Source organism: Anthonomus grandis, chromosome 10 (genome assembly GCF_022605725.1).
Source record: "Anthonomus grandis grandis chromosome 10, icAntGran1.3, whole genome shotgun sequence".
In the NCBI taxonomy this organism is placed as follows: Eukaryota; Metazoa; Arthropoda; class Insecta; order Coleoptera; family Curculionidae; genus Anthonomus; species Anthonomus grandis.
In genome coordinates, this window is record NC_065555.1 from 1,113,729 (window position 1) to 1,129,795 (window position 16,067).

Genomic DNA, 16,067 nt, shown 5'->3' on the forward strand with positions numbered 1-16,067 from the left:
ACCAAAAATGCCATATCTCAGCTAATATGAGAGCTACAACGTTCCGCAAGGTCTCGTTGGATTTAGAAGGGCGAAACTAAGACATAACCGTTGGAATTTTCCAGATAGAGTCCATAGAAGCTGAGATATGGACCTCCAAAGTTTGGGATTTTCAATTTTTCGGGTATACCCCCCCGTATCGAATTTTTCAGCAAAAATTGATTTTTTTCGAAATTGAACTAACTATACCATCGGCTTCCCCGTATCACCCACATCACGAAAACACCGGGTTATAACGGGATTCGAGCAGAAATAAGGGAATGAGAGCACTTTGAAAATTCGGAAAAAGTCACTTTTGGACCTCGTTTTTGAGGCCAAAAATGGGCATCAAAAATGCCATATCTCAGCTAATATGAGAGCTACAACGTTCCGGAAGGTCTCGTTGGATTTAGAAGGGCGAAACTAAGACATAACCGTTGGAATTTTCCAGATAGAGTCCATAGAAGCTGAGATATGGACCTCCAAAGTTTGGGATTTTCAATTTTTCGGGTATACCCCCCCGTATCGAATTTTTCAGCAAAAATTGATTTTTTTCGAAATTGAACTAACTATACCAGCGACATCCTGGTATCACCCACATCACGAAAACACCGGGTTATAACGGGATTCGAGCAGAAATAAGGGAATGAGAGCACTTTGAAAATTCGGAAAAAGTCACTTTTGGACCTCGTTTTTGAGGCCAAAAATGGGCACCAAAAATGCCATATCTCAGCTAATATGAGAGCTACGACGTTCCGGAAGGTCTCGTTGGATTCAGAAGGACGAAACTAAGACATAACCGTTGGAATTTTCCAGATAGAGCCGATAGAAGCCGAGATATGGACCTTCAAAGTTTGGGATTTTCAATTTTTCGGGTATACCCCCCCGTATCGAATTTTTCAGCAAAAATTGATTTTTTTCGAAATTGAACTAACTATACCAGCGGCATCCTGGTATCACCCACATCACGAAAACACCGGGTTATAACGAGATTCGAGCAGAAATAAGGGAATGAGAGCACTTTGAAAATTCGGAAAAAGTCACTTTTGGACCTCGTTTTTGAGCCCAAAAATGCCATATCTCAGCTAATATGAGAGCTACGACGTTCAGGAAGGTCTCGTTGGCTTCAGAAGGACAAAACTAAGACATAACCCTTGGAATTTTCTAGATAGAGCCCATAGAAGCTGAGATAATATTTGATAACTGATGATCTGATTGTGTGCCTAAATAGCATTCGCGTATTTTAGCGGGAAGCTTGAATTATATCTTTTCTCAAGTTTTCACTTTAATTTTTACTGTTTTCGGCGGGAAATTTGAATTGGTACCTCTGCTATGACCTACGTCATGTTGCCCATTTAGGGGTGGCTAAAACAAAAGTATTTTTCCAGTAATTAAAATACATTTTGGGTCATTATAAGAGTCACAAACCGACAAGTCATACATACATAAGGAGTATACGTTATGAATTCTGTTTACTCGATGCATATATGCATAAAATATACATAATCTATTTACTTTTTTATGCATGCACCTTTTGATCCTCATATGTATCTAAATTATAATGTAAATACGAGTGTGTGGATCGGAATTACGAATCATAAGGTTGACACTCGTGTTATTTGAATTTGGCGCGCCAACTGTCTGTCATAGTATAGAAAACTGTAAACATGGGCCCAAGTATTAAGGGAGAGCGAGGATTTTAACTAAAATGCTATTTGTACCTTTTAGCGGGAAATTTAAATCGATTTTTCTTATAAATATTTAATTCGATAGGCCAATTTAATTATATGGAGAATCAACTAAAAAACAATTTATTCTAGTAAAATTTTTTGGGTGGCGCCACCTAGTTATCCAAACGAAAAACTCTATGCTCACTTTGGCGGGAAATTTGAATTGCGTGACAATGACAGTAACAACTCAAAAAAAAAATGGTGCACTAGAACCAACTTAACAAAAAAAAGTGCGAATACCTGATGCTCTTACTCGATGGGTTGTTTGTGGTACCATATTACGTATTATAGGTACTTATATATAGATACTAATTATAGGTACCCGATGCCATATATGTATATTCTTATTGAACACCCAGACAAATTAGTCAGAGCGACGGAAACCCGATACTTCTTGTTTTGTTTGTTTGGGTACGTGTGTGAAATGGTACCAAGAAATCGCACGTTAATATTTTGTCAGGAAACGAGGGCAGGGTAGACTATACAGTCGTAAAATTAAATTTGGTATAGACCCGTTTTGTGTGTGTGTGTGAAATAAGTGAAAATGTCTTTTTTTTTGAGGTTATACACGCGTTCTGCCTTATAAGAGAGTCAACAAGTTAAAACAAAATGGCCGAACAAGTCGCCATTTTGAATCAGAGTAGTGACTATTGCATGGCAGTGGTCCGCCATCTTAAATTCGATGACTACTATGTTTGAATGAAATGAAAATATGTTTAAATATCCCGCCGATTTGAGCCAGTTGGTTACATATTGTAATACAGTAAGTTACGTGCGGGTATAGGCCACGCCCTAATTTTTACAAAGAGAACCTCAATCAAGCAATAACCCGATGGTTTGTCGCTCCCAATACTAAGAGGATAAAGAGGGAATATATTTTTTAACCAGTGGGCATCAAAGAATCCTATATATTTGGAGTCATTGTCTACTTTATCTCGGGCGTTATTATGTATAAATTCCTGACTTTTATTCCAGACGCTTAAATTCACTTTTTGAATAACGTTTCCAGATTTCTGCAAAAATTTTCAATTTTGTTCCAGGCATTCAAAGGCATCTTAGATTTCTTCCAGGTATTTAAAGTAATTTTTCATATCAACTAAGCCATTTTAGGATATTTATAACTATACCTTTAATGCACTGCAAATCATTATTTATTTATTCCAGGCATTTAAACTCGTTTTTGGGAACATATTTCCAGATTTCTGGATCCATTTTCAATATTATTCCAAGCATTTAAAGTGATTTTGAATTTATTCCAGGCATTTAAACTCGTTTTTAGGAACATATTTCGAGATTTCTGGTGTCATTTGCAATTTTATTCCAGGCATTCAAAGTAATTTTGAATTTATTCCAGGCATTTAAAGTGATTTTTCATACCGACTAAGTCAACTTAAGATATTTCTAGCCATTACTTCAACGCGCTGCGAATCATAATTGATTTATTCCAGGTATTTAAATTTGTTTTTGGGAACATATTTCCAGATTTCTGGACTCATTTGCAATATTATTCCAGGCATTTAAAGAAATTTTGACTTTATTCCAGGCATTTAAGTATATAAGTGATTTTTCATACCGACTAGAGTAGACTTAAGATATTTTTAGCCATTACTTCAACGCACTGCGAATCGTAATGGTTTTATTCCAGGCATCTAAACTCGTTTTTGGTAACATATTTCTAGATTTCTGGATCCATTTTCAATATTATTCCAAGCATTTAAAGTCATTTTGAATTTATTCCGGGCATTTAAAGTAATTTTTCATATCAACTAAGTCATTTGAAGCCATTCCTCTAATGCTCTTGAAATCATAATTTATTTATTCCAGGCATTTTAACTTATTCGTTGGAATATATTTCCAGATTTATGGAGTAATTTTCAATGTTATTCCATTCATTCGTCATAAATTTCAACTCTTTTTAAGCATTCTTCCTAATATTTCAATACAATGGAATTCATAATTTATTCCACGCATTTAATCCGTGTTGTTCTGAGCAAGTCATTTCCGGACATTTGAACCTGTTTCTTACTCCTTTCGGGTTAAAATAATGTGACTTCACATGCCTGGAAAACATGGAAAATTGTATTCAATAATCCTGAAATAAAAAGGAGAGTTCAAATATGTAAACCCGAGGACACAAGAAGAAATGCCTGGAATAAAATGACAAATAAGTAGAATACAGACATTTAATTAATTAATGTATAAAAGTGTTTCCTTGGTATTTTAAGCCAATTTTCGTTTCGTTTTCTTTCCCTTCTCTTGGGTTAGATGTGAGAGCTGTAAAATGATTTCCAGTAATTTTTATTCTTTTTTTAGTACAGAACCTCATAAAATCAGTTTTTTGAGACTTCGCCTTGAACTAAAAACGCTTGTGACTAACATTATGCTAACGACCCAAAATATTTAAATAAAAATGCGGTCCAAAGAACCGATTTTGAGCGTTTATGGGGATTTTATAGTCGCAGGTACCACCGGTTTTTCAGATAAACAAAAAGACCCACTAGAACCACGTTTACGCGAGTGGCTCGATACGTATTAGCCAAAACGCATTAAGATTACGTGTTAAAAGAGGAAATGCTTCTAAATCAGTTTGGCCAGTAAGCGTTTTTAAAATAAAACATTCCAGTATAATTTTATATATATATATAGGTTCTTATGACCCAATATAAATAGCCGAGAGAGTCTTTCGAAAAATGACACATCTCGTGCGACGTTCTAATTTTTCACCATACAGGAAGTCGTCGCACTTTTAATAGCTACAAGAATTGGGCGCGGGCTTTTCTATGAAGAGTTTTACCACCGCGCTCGGTTTCTCAATTCATTTTACTTCAATACGCATATTAGAAATAGAAGGGACCTGTGATCAACTAAAACTACTTACAAGTGCCCTTATATACTAAAGATGTAACTCATAGAGCAATTACTCCTACTGGTCTAAAAACTGTATTAGTCTATATATGTAGGTTATTGATTTATGTTGGACCTACTTGATTTTCTTGAACAATCAAGGTGAGACTTACGATTGCATCTTGAGGGAGTCCTGTGTTTGAATAGTCATTGATTAGTCTTAATTGGAATGTTCTATCAGTCAAGAAATTGCTTATAAATGACATCATCCACTTATTTTACATTTTTTCTAAAGTGTTTATAATGCTCTGCCTGTTAATTAAGTCAAAAGCTGAGGTCTAATCAATCAATCAATCAAATATGCTTTATTGTCAAAAAAATTAAAAAAATTTTGTAGACAAAGCTATACATAAAAAGCAAAACACACAAATATAGAAACCAAAATACAAGCACTAAATACAAAACTGGGTACAAAAGACATAAATGTACCTGGTCAAATTTCTTATACTTATACTAAATGTAAAAAGTAAGAAAATATAAAGTAAATAAAAATAGTAACAAAAACAGTCACTAAAATTAATACAATGGTTAAAAAGTCATAAAAAATTTTATAGAAATTTAGCAATACAAAATATTGCTATTCTACATCGTAAAAAATTTAATAATTAGCCAGTGCGTGCATGATACTCAAAAATTAATATTAAAAAATAAGACTTTAGTTTTTGAGATGTTTAAGCAGAGAAATTTGCCGAAGTGCCGCAACATCCGGATTGCTCCATGTAAAGCTAGTATCATCGGCAAAGAGACAGATTTTGCCGCTAATGTTAAGATGGGCCATATTATTAATAAACAGCAGAAACAGAATTGGGCCCAGAACTGAACCTTGGGGTACCCCACATTATATTGGTCTGCTAGAAGACATGGTCGTATGAACCTTTACAAGCTGACCTCTGTAGCTAAGATAGGACTTAAACCATTCGAGAGACGTTCCTCTGAACCTATAGTGCTGTAATTTGTTGATCAAGATAGTATGGTTTACACAATCAAAAGCCTAGGAGAAATCACAGAAAATGGTTACTGTTGAATGATGATTGTTTATGCTGGAGTAAACACTGTTAAAAAGGGAGAACAGAGCATCATTAGAGCATTTATTACTCAAGAAGCCAAATTGATGGGGAGTTAGTATTTTATATTTAAACAGAAATGATAATAGCCTTTTTTTAATCAATCTTTCTATGATCTTCGATAATGTTGGAAGGAGAGCGATTGGACGATAATTTGAAGCTTGCTCTTTATCTCCTCCTTGATGCAAGGGAATATTTATTGCAGTCTTAAGGCAGTTGGAAAAGACCCCATTTTGAAATGATTTGTTAATTAGGTTTCTCATATGGTTAATTGTGTTATCAGGCAGATTTGAGAACATTTTTAGGGTAAGATTTTTAAGAATTTGTTTCTTATTTCATTTATTGTACTTTGAAGCTCTATTATTAGTACAGGGGTAAAAAAGAAACTATGTAAGTTTTCATTAGAGAGATATGAAAGTGGATCATGAGAAGGTGTTATAGTAGTCATTAGGTTTTTAGCCACGTTTACAAAGTAATCGTTAAGATTCTCAGACGAAGAGGGGATAGTGCTAGTCGAAGAAGGCTTATTTCTTAAATCGTTAACAATAGACCATGTTTCTTTAGCAACGTTACCAGAATTAGCCAGCCTGTTATTATAATAAATATCTTTTGCGGCTTTTATTGCTTTTCGTTACAATTTCCTGTATAACTGAAAATTTTTTTAGGTATGATAAAGAGCGCATGTTTCTTGCAGACACACGTAAGCCTTTAGTGGACTAGGGTTTATGTTGCTTAATTTTGATGGGTCTATAAGTAAAGGACTTATTCGCAATACTTGACAAGGTCTTTACAAATCTAGAAAACTCATCATCGATATCATCAGAGATAAGACCCCAGTCAGCTGTTTGGCATAGATTCTTGAACTTCAAAACATTTTTTTTACCAAAAATACGGCCTAATTTACCAAAAATGTATTTTTGCTTAAAGTGTCTATAGTAAATCTGGCCAGTACAGCTTCATGGTCAGAAAAATCTGAATTGAGAACAGTACAATCCACGAAGTTCAGAGTAAAAGTTGACACGATATAGTAAAGGCGTATTGAATATATATTTCTAGTCCTACCATATGCTCTGTGGTGGAACGATATTTTCTGAAACCTGCCTGCTCTGGAATAATAAGTATTCAAGATACCAGTTCAGTATATTATTAATTATTTTTTTTAATAGTTTGCCAAGATAACGGGTTAATTATTCTATGGGCCTCTAGTTTTCCTTTTTCAAGATTGATCTGGATTATTCACGGACTGGAAATAGAATGGAGTGTTTCTAATTTTTTTGGTAATTGACCTGAGGTCGATATTTTTCTCTCAGTAGTCTCAGTCATTTAATAATATTAGAACGTAATTTGTTTTTCGATTGGTAAGATTTCTTGAGATTTGATTGATCATTAGAAGAGGATCGGAATAAAATGATAATTTTCGGGTATAAGAGGACACATTACGAGAGAAAAACACTATTTCCCGGCGATCCAAACTGTCGCGAAAAGATGGTTTCTAGAAGACAAATGTTTTGTTCAGATTCGACGCGAAAAGGGTATACTTTAGCAATAAAAATGATGAATGGCACCTTACCTTTGGAATTTCTGGATGCGAGTGTCACAGGGATCCCTGATTTCCTCTGGAGAACTTGACTGAATTCTGCTTGTTTCAAAGCATTCACTTAGAGTAGATTTTCTTAAAAACAATGTAGACTTTTGCGAAAAAGAACTTGCGAAGAACTACTTTTTGAGAATTACTTTTTTAATATGCTTGGAGAGAGAGAGAGACGACTGGTGACGCTTCAATCGCAAGACTGCTAAGTCGTCTGCGCATCCAGGTGCCAACCAAGTATTGCTAATGTATAAATATAAAAATTTAACTTTAGGCGCGGGAAATAATAAAATTGTTGCAGCGACACAAACACTATTTAAAAAATGAAACGATGATACAGGAAATAGGTGAAGAAATCGAATTGTCATTTATTTATCCTTTTCTCAATTTGAAAATTAGAAAAGGATGGGAATGAAATGATGTTTTTCGGGTTTAATCAGACACATTACGATAGAAAAACACTATTTCCCGGCGATCCAAACACTACTTAAAAAATGAAATGATGATATAGGAAATAGGTGAAGAAATCGAATTTTCATTTATAGATCCTTATCTCAGTTTGAAAATTAGAAGAGGATGGGAATAAAATTATGTTTTTCGGGTTTAATCAGACACATTACAAAAGAAAAACACTATTTCCCGGCGATCCAAACACTACTTAAAAAATGAAATGATGATATAGGAAATAGGTGAAGAAATCGAATTATTGTCATTTATTTATCCTTTTCTCAATTTGAAAATTAGAAAAGGATGGGAATGAAATGGTGTTTTTTGGGTTTAATCAGACATTTTACAAAAGAAAAACACTATTTCCCGGCGATCCAAACACTATTTAAAAAATGAAGCCATGATATAGAAAATATAGTGCAGAATTAAGATGCTTCTTAACAACATCAAGTTCTTTCTCGGTTAAGAACATTTACCACAACAGTACAATTCTGATGGAGGATAACCGGGGCAAATCGGCCTGAAAATTGACTTCTTGTGGGAATAAACCTTGAGATCCCAAAACCCAGTTAATAATCACTCGCTTCAGTTAAATAAATAATAATTTGGTACGCTGGGCGTAACTAATAATGCGGCTATTAAAAATATGCTTTATATAGATCATGAACAATGTTGTTTGGTAGCCACTGTACGAAGATCTCTTTCTCTCTCTCTCTTGTTATGATCCTGCTAAAGAAGACACATAAAAGAATTAATTGATATCGATTTTTTTTTTGGATGTTGATTAAATCAAGAACCGGTCAACTTGGACCCAGACCTTGATGTCGCTCGCTTTAAGCGGTAAAATAATTGACGTATATATGCATAAGCATAAGTCAGCAAGAGATCGTCCCAAACTATTCAAATTATATTATACCAGGTCACTTAAAAAAGGCGTTTTAAAATATACGAATCAAATTTTCCTCTTTAAGGAAAAAAGAATTACTGGTGAATTACCGTGAGACAAATGTGCAAAAACTCCCCTCGAGTTTCTTAATTACAGGGCAATAATATCTATAGATAGCCTTGTTCCTTTGTATAGCTTGTCCTTTTTTTTTTTAGTATTTTACTGATTGTCTCGATGGGTTCGCTGGGTTCTCTGTCTCGCTCCTTCTCTCGTTGGGCCCCATTGTGAAATGGGCGCACTCAACTCAACCTTCGTCTGGAATCGGAATGCAGTCTTCCCCTCTCGCCCCCCAGATGGGTGGTTCTTTTATTTTTGAAAATGACGGTGCTTTTTATGACGAACGGCGTGAGCTAGCTGCTGCTACGTATACGGGTCGTACCGACGGTTTCTTGCTTATACTTTCGTTTCAGGTGTATAATAAGGCGTTTATATAGAATTCAAACTTGAGTTTGAGATTTTAATATTGGTTATATGGGGTAAATAAAATTCAAATATTTCTATTTTGATTAATTTTTATTATTGTAAGTGCGAAACACCTAGAAGGTACCCGCGCGACTTTCACGCACTTCGACAATACTGTTGTACCTTAGAGTAAAGAAAATACAGCCTTTATTTCAAGAGATATGCATTCTCAGAGTTGTCAATATTTATTTAACTAAAACTTTGACGCGGCGAGATGACATATTTTGAGAACAATTCCAATTTAAGAATTTTTTTTATATCGCGTTTAACTTTCCCTGCAGTAATAAATAATATGCATAAGGTATTTTTACTACGTTTTTAAATTGTCCCTATTAAGATTTCTTACTCTCAACTCAAGTCCAAAAAATGACTTAGTTCCAGACACCGTGTATAGAGTTACTCCCTAGGGGACATCCTGGACTATTATTTCGATATATTTTCATCAAAAGAACCTTTTTATTTATGAACCCTGGTGTATCGTAAAATCATCAACCCATAATAGGAAATTAACAAAAAAAAAAAAGGAATATACCACATACTTAACAATAATATCTGAGTCAATGTTCTATATAAACATAACGGAAATTAGAACTTCACATTGGTAGGATGTTGTGAGAGATATAGATCAAATATTATAGAGTTTATTTGAACGTATTTCCTTGGCCCTTTCTGAATCTTATCTGGTATTAAATTCTGTTCCAAGTCATATGTCTTCCAATGTCGGCATTCTCTTCATCTTTAAGTAGAGAAGCGTCTTCTTCTTCTTCTTCATGTCTTAATTTCCTCAGAAACCGCCCGTTAAAGGTAGCAAAATAATTAATTGTAAAATTGCTTTTTCAGGTTCAATGGTAGATTTAGTTCCAAATTGGATCCAGAATTAACAGGTTTTTATATATGCGTAATAATATATGTTGTCAAAGTTTTTCGTGTTTGAACATCCACCGATTTATTTTTTTCGCTGCTTTGGTATTCAATTTTCTTATCACTATCACTTAACCATCCATGATACTTTTATGCAACATCCCATAATCTGTTGCGTCCAAAAAACATTTGGCAAATAGTTTATTTTTGTTTTCTGTATATAGGTAGTCCAATTCGGTCGCTTTATGTGGGTCAATCGTTTGTTTAACATTCCAATAACGAATATTACTTTTGCAATGATCGTTTAATTTTTTTATGCACCTACGTTCACTGTAAACATTATTTTTCCTAAAAAAAAAAAATAATAATTCTTGGCAGGGTTTAAATTAACAACGGATTGAACTATATTTACTTTAAAATTTTGGACGGCACCATCACAAACGCCAAGTTCTAAAACGACACTCTAGATTTTTTAATTAGGTAATTTATTTTTGTTGTTTGTCATGAGTGATTTGAGCGGATCATTAAAATACCTGACGTAAAGTCCAATTCAGAGATCTATTAGAATCTTTGATGTGTCGCACATGCCGCACTAACTAGTCCGTGCGTCTATGTCGTATTTATTGTCGCATGATATACATGTTTAAATGGTAAGATTTTATATAGTTTATCGATGAAATCATTTTAAATATACGTAAAACCGCATGTTTTATACTATTTTTTATTTTTCTTTCGAAAATGTCCATTTTTAGAAAGAAAATAATATCAAAAAATTGACCGCAGACTAAAATCCAAGCATCTTACAAAATATTTTAAACACTCCCAGCACTCACAGCCTTGTCACCTCTTTTTAGCCAGTCTATTAAACAAAGATAAAACATCTGCGTTCTGGCGATTCCTACTTTAGGTTGTGCAAGTAATTGTGTATCTCTCTCTATCCCACTGATTTTGAGAATTACGGGGCCGTACCCACATAAATTTATGGGCTGTTTTTGTATTACTTTTGACGTGTCTAAAGAAATTTTTAAGGATGGGTCTATCACCTTTAATAGTTGGGAGGGAGGTCAGGTGAGGTCATTATTATTTGATGGGTTTTGCTGGTTTTCCTTTTTCCCCTTTTATGAAAGTGGTGAATTTAGAATTTGGCCTGTATTCGTCTAAATTTTTTGCAGTTTTTACTGTGAGGAAGTGTGTTTTTTTATTTGTGTTTGTGGATTTGTTTTAGTATTATAACTGCCCCTGTTTGCCCTTCAATGACACAATAAAGACTACTTCTTTCACCATTCTCTGGGAAAAACCCTTTTTTGCTATAGTAAGAAAAACACTGTTTTTATTAAGAAAATAAGTCTAAAATTTTGTTTTTTACAGCTTACTTCCCTCTGTTGTGGCAGTTGAGGATCAAATTTCGTGTTTGTCTAGGAATTTTTTTTGACGAAGAAATTTACAACAAAAGTCATATTTTTTTCTTACTTAATAATAACCACAGTAATTTTTTCAAGAAGGAAAATGTCAAAACTTTGCAATTATTGATTTATGGATTATTCTGAAGATTTTTTTAGTCTTTTTTAAAAAAAGGACTAAAAATCCTTTAGCTAAAAGCCCAGAACATTAAAATTCCATCCCAGAAGTGCCTGTGCGAAAAAAAACATTTGTTCCTTATTGGCACCCCAATATTTTAAATTTTTTAAAATCAACATTTTTTCAATTATTGATTTATGGTCATCTCTTTTCTGAAGAAATGATTGGAATTTATTCATTAAATGTCAAGACAATTGAATTTTCATTCCAGGGGTGCCTGTAAAAAATAAAATAATTTGTCCCTTATTGACACAATAATATCTTGAGTTCTAGTAGTCAAGATTTTGAAATTATTGATTTATGGACTACTCTGAAGGCTTTTTTAGTCTTTTCTGAAGAAACGCTTGAAATTCATTTACTAAAAGTCAAAAAATTGGATTTTTTGTTCCAGGAGTGCCTGTAAGAAAAAAAATAATTTGTCTCTTATTGGCCCGCCAATATCTTGAATTCTAGTAGTAAAAATTTCGTTATTATTGATTTATTGACTACTTTGAAGACTTTCCTAGTCTTTTCTATAAAAATAACTAAAATATATAACTAAAAGTCGGAAGAAAATGGACATTTTATTCCAGAAGGAAAAAATTTGTCTCTTATTGGCATCTTACTTATACCTTAAGTTCTAACAGTCAAAATTTTCCCGTTATTGATTTATGAACTACTTTAAAGGTTTTTTTATTCTTTTTTGAAGAAATAACTAGAATCCATTTATTAAGAGCCAAGAAAATTGCATTTTTATTCCAGGGGTGGCTGTAAAAGACAAAATAATTTGTTTCTGGTTAGTACCCTAATATCTTAGGGTTCTATTGATTTAATTTTGAAATGAATGAGTTATGGACTACTCTGAAGGCTTTTTTAGTTTTTGTTAAAGAACTTACTAAAATCCATTTTATAAAAGTCAAGTAATTGGAATTTTTATTTCAGGAGTGCCTGTATAAACATAATAATTTGTCAACATTTATATGAGATAAAAGTATAGTTATCTCATTCCTTTATGAGCTAGATAGAGATAAACTTATGTGTCAAAAAGATATTGATACATTTTAATATTCAAACGTTTTTTCATAAATAACATTTAAATAATAGAGTGTTTATGGGTAAAAAAATTGAATGGGTTTATAGAAAACGACAGTCAACTGATCAAAAATTAGTCCCTATCACGAATTTTGTTCCAATCTTATTTTTTGGCTCATTGACAACATGCAGCAATATATGCCCTTCAGCGACACAATAAAGACTGCCTCTTCCTTCATTCTCTGGAAAAAAGTCCCTTTTTTACCATAGTAAGAAAACCCTATTTTTATTAATTAAACAAGTTTAAAGTTTTGTTTTTTTCAGCTTACTGCCCCTGTTTGTCCTTAAGCGACACAATAAAGAATATAATTATAATGTAATGCTTTAGTATCCATATGCTAATGTGCGAGATGAAGTTGAAATCCATAGCAGCAACAGAGAAACTGTTTCCTTCCTTAATGGAAGAAACTGCTAAAGAACAAAGGCAAAACAACGAATTTAGAAAATTGTATTAACTCTTTGGGCCAGATTCAAAAGACTGGTTAAATTTATAAAAGTATTTAGTATCCTCACTGTAGTTTTAGGATTCAGTATACTTAAAATGTAATGTCTTGTATAAGATTTTTAGTTTTTAGTATAAGCATTTATCTTTGTTAATTTACATCTAATCTCTCCTATTATGCACAATAACTAAATACGAGGCAAACAAATTAATAAATATTACATTCAGGATGTAAAGTGTGTTTTTTACAAGTAAAACTTGTGTCTTTTAAACGCATAAGATATAGACAGCTAGATGATTTTTAATGTAAAAGTTGATTTTAAAAAATATACTTCCACTTTTCTGACTACAAAATTACTTTTTATCCAAAGATGTTGGTACTAAATATAGAGATAGGGGTTTTCATGAGTATATTATTATAATAATATATCATAATATGTATTAATTTAAAAAAAACTATAATAAAGGACATTGAATATGGCAGCCACAATCCCCATTAATAATCACCACCAAGTAAAAATAAATCTCAATACCCAAAAAAAGGAAATATATAAAATTTGAAGACAAACCAAAACATTTTACCCTTTTGTGTCAAAAAGTAAATATTTAATGCCTTAATCCACAGAATAAATGGGCCTAAGTAATTCGTACCACCTATTCTCTCATCACTTGTTATAAACACCCCACTGATACCGCTAAAAACTAAACTTATTAAATTAAAATTTTTGGTTAAACTCTTTTTCGTACTTAAATCTTACTTATATTTAAATTAAATATTATCTACCTATCAACTATCCTGAATTTCTAACTTAATAAAACTAATCCCAAGAATCCCGAATAATAAATGTTAAGGCCGGACCTGTGCAACTTTTCACGCTTGAGTGGCTGTGACTGAGGTCAGACGTCTAACAAAATAGTACGTGGGCGCATGTAGTCAAATTTTACGAATCAAATGTATAAATTCTTAAAAAAATGCTTAAAACATTTATTTATTTAATGGACTGGTTAAATATCGCTTAGAATATTACTTTATGACTGTTTTCACATAAAATTTTGCGATTTAAACATGCATGTCATGTGACAATACAAGCAACACCGGCACACGAACTATTCGCGGCACATCAAAGATTCTAATAGATCTCTGAACTGAACTATACCTAATAATTATATTGATCTTTGAAAGTTTATATTAAAACCCCATAAAAGACAACTTGGTCATATATGGATACTGTACCACGTTACCATAACCAAATGCCTTTTAAGGTCAGTTAACGATATTCTAATAACGTTTAATACTTTCCTTTTACCCTATTAATTAACCTCTTTATAGCATGTAACGCGTAGGATTGGTCACTAGCGTGGGCTACACAAACAACAACTCATTTTCAAAGAGAAAAATGTACAATTTCGTTTCTTTTGTAAGTGACGTTCTATTGCCACAGATAAAGTTTGTTTAAGAGTTTTGATTGGCAATTAAAAATAAATCTAAGTCATCGAATACTTCATATGTTGTGTTTTACTTAAATCCCAATCCCATTATCTCATCTAGATGCAATATTGTCAATATTAGCTCCGTTCACTCCATCGACCTTCAGTCGAAATTATCGATGAAATTTTTCGGTTCTTATATTTATTTTACTTACAATGAGATAAAGTTGCATTTTGGGTACTTGGCAAGGAAGGGTCTTAGCGGTATCAGGCGTCAGATTTTCACCAAATATTATATTTAACTGATAAAACTACTTCGAGGGTAACGTTCGTAAATATTGACTGGTCAACAAAATCGGGTGATTTTTCTGAAACTGGAGAGCCCATTCGGTCCCGTCGTCCAATCCATCCCTGTCAGGAGAAGATACATCTATACTCTATTTCAGAAGTGTATAGAGCAATAAACTGGGGAATTCCGTTCTGTTTGGCTACATTTCGTGGTAGTTCATAGGCGCAGGTACTTATAATATTTATGAATTTAATTTTCACGGATTAAATGCCTTTATTTTGAAAGAGATTAAATACTAAATAAATACTTTTAATCCTTTTGTATAGGTACCTTTTCTTATCTTTTAACGCTTTGTAACATGCAAAAATGGGGTCAGGTAATATATACAGACTATAAATACTTTTAAATCATATTTTAAACGTTAGTAGTCACTGCTACGCTGTAGTGTAATCACAATATTATTATCCCAATATTTAAAAAATGGAGGTATTCAGTCCAACGAAAAGATGTACTAAAAATTCTCCACTATCGCTGAGTGAAAAAGTTATTATTTTAAATGTACATGATTGCATAAAACACGATTACCCTAGTTTTACTGTGCAAGAAATTGTTGAAAAATGTTCTCGAATGAGTGGAATTGGAAAGTCCACCATTTTCAAATTGTTGCGGGAAAGAAAAGTAGCAGGTCAAGTGGAATCTCCCAAGCAAAAGCCAGGACGACCTACAAAAGTCCTTGATGAAAATGCTAAATGTATAATTCGAAGAAAAGTTCACTCTTTTTATTTTAAAAAGGAAATACCCACCCTAGACAAAATTTTAATGGAGCTTGGCCGAGATGACAGTATTCCGTTGATAAGTAGAAAACTTTTATGGAAAACTTAAAAAAATATGGATTTTGCCTGGGAAAAGCATAACCGCAAAGCACTTTTACTGGAGAGCGACGAAATTGTTTGTTGGAGACGACAATACTTGAGAAGTATCAAGCAGTACCGCAGAGAGCAAAAGAAAGTTTTTTATCTTGATGAGACGTGGATTAACGAAGGTTATATAGTCCAAAAAATGTGGCAAGACAAAAATATAACCAGTGCTCGCCAAGCTTTCATAGAAGGCCTGTCTACGGGTATTAAAGTACCTTCGGGAAAAGGAAAAAGACTTATAATCACACATATTGGAAGCGAAGAGGGATTTTTAAAAGAAGGTCTGCTAACCTTTGAGTCGACTCGCACAGGAGATTACCAT

The 16,067-nt window shown here is 33.1% G+C and overlaps 1 protein-coding gene and 1 long non-coding RNA gene across 7 annotated transcripts in view; both read left to right on the plus strand.

Moving 5' to 3' along the window:
• The window catches only part of LOC126741626 (brother of CDO-like), an 87,763-nt gene that overhangs the window by 22,691 nt on the left and 49,005 nt on the right, over positions 1-16,067 (plus strand). The window lies entirely within an intron of this gene.
• LOC126741635 (uncharacterized) lies at positions 10,482-14,616 on the plus strand. 2 transcript variants are annotated; one of them, XR_007662240.1, is made up of 3 exons: positions 10,482-10,670; positions 12,520-12,878; positions 12,934-14,616. It is a non-coding gene; the product is annotated as an uncharacterized LOC126741635 (long non-coding RNA). The 2 variants fall into 2 exon arrangements; XR_007662239.1 differs by having other exon boundaries at positions 10,538-10,670; positions 12,520-14,616.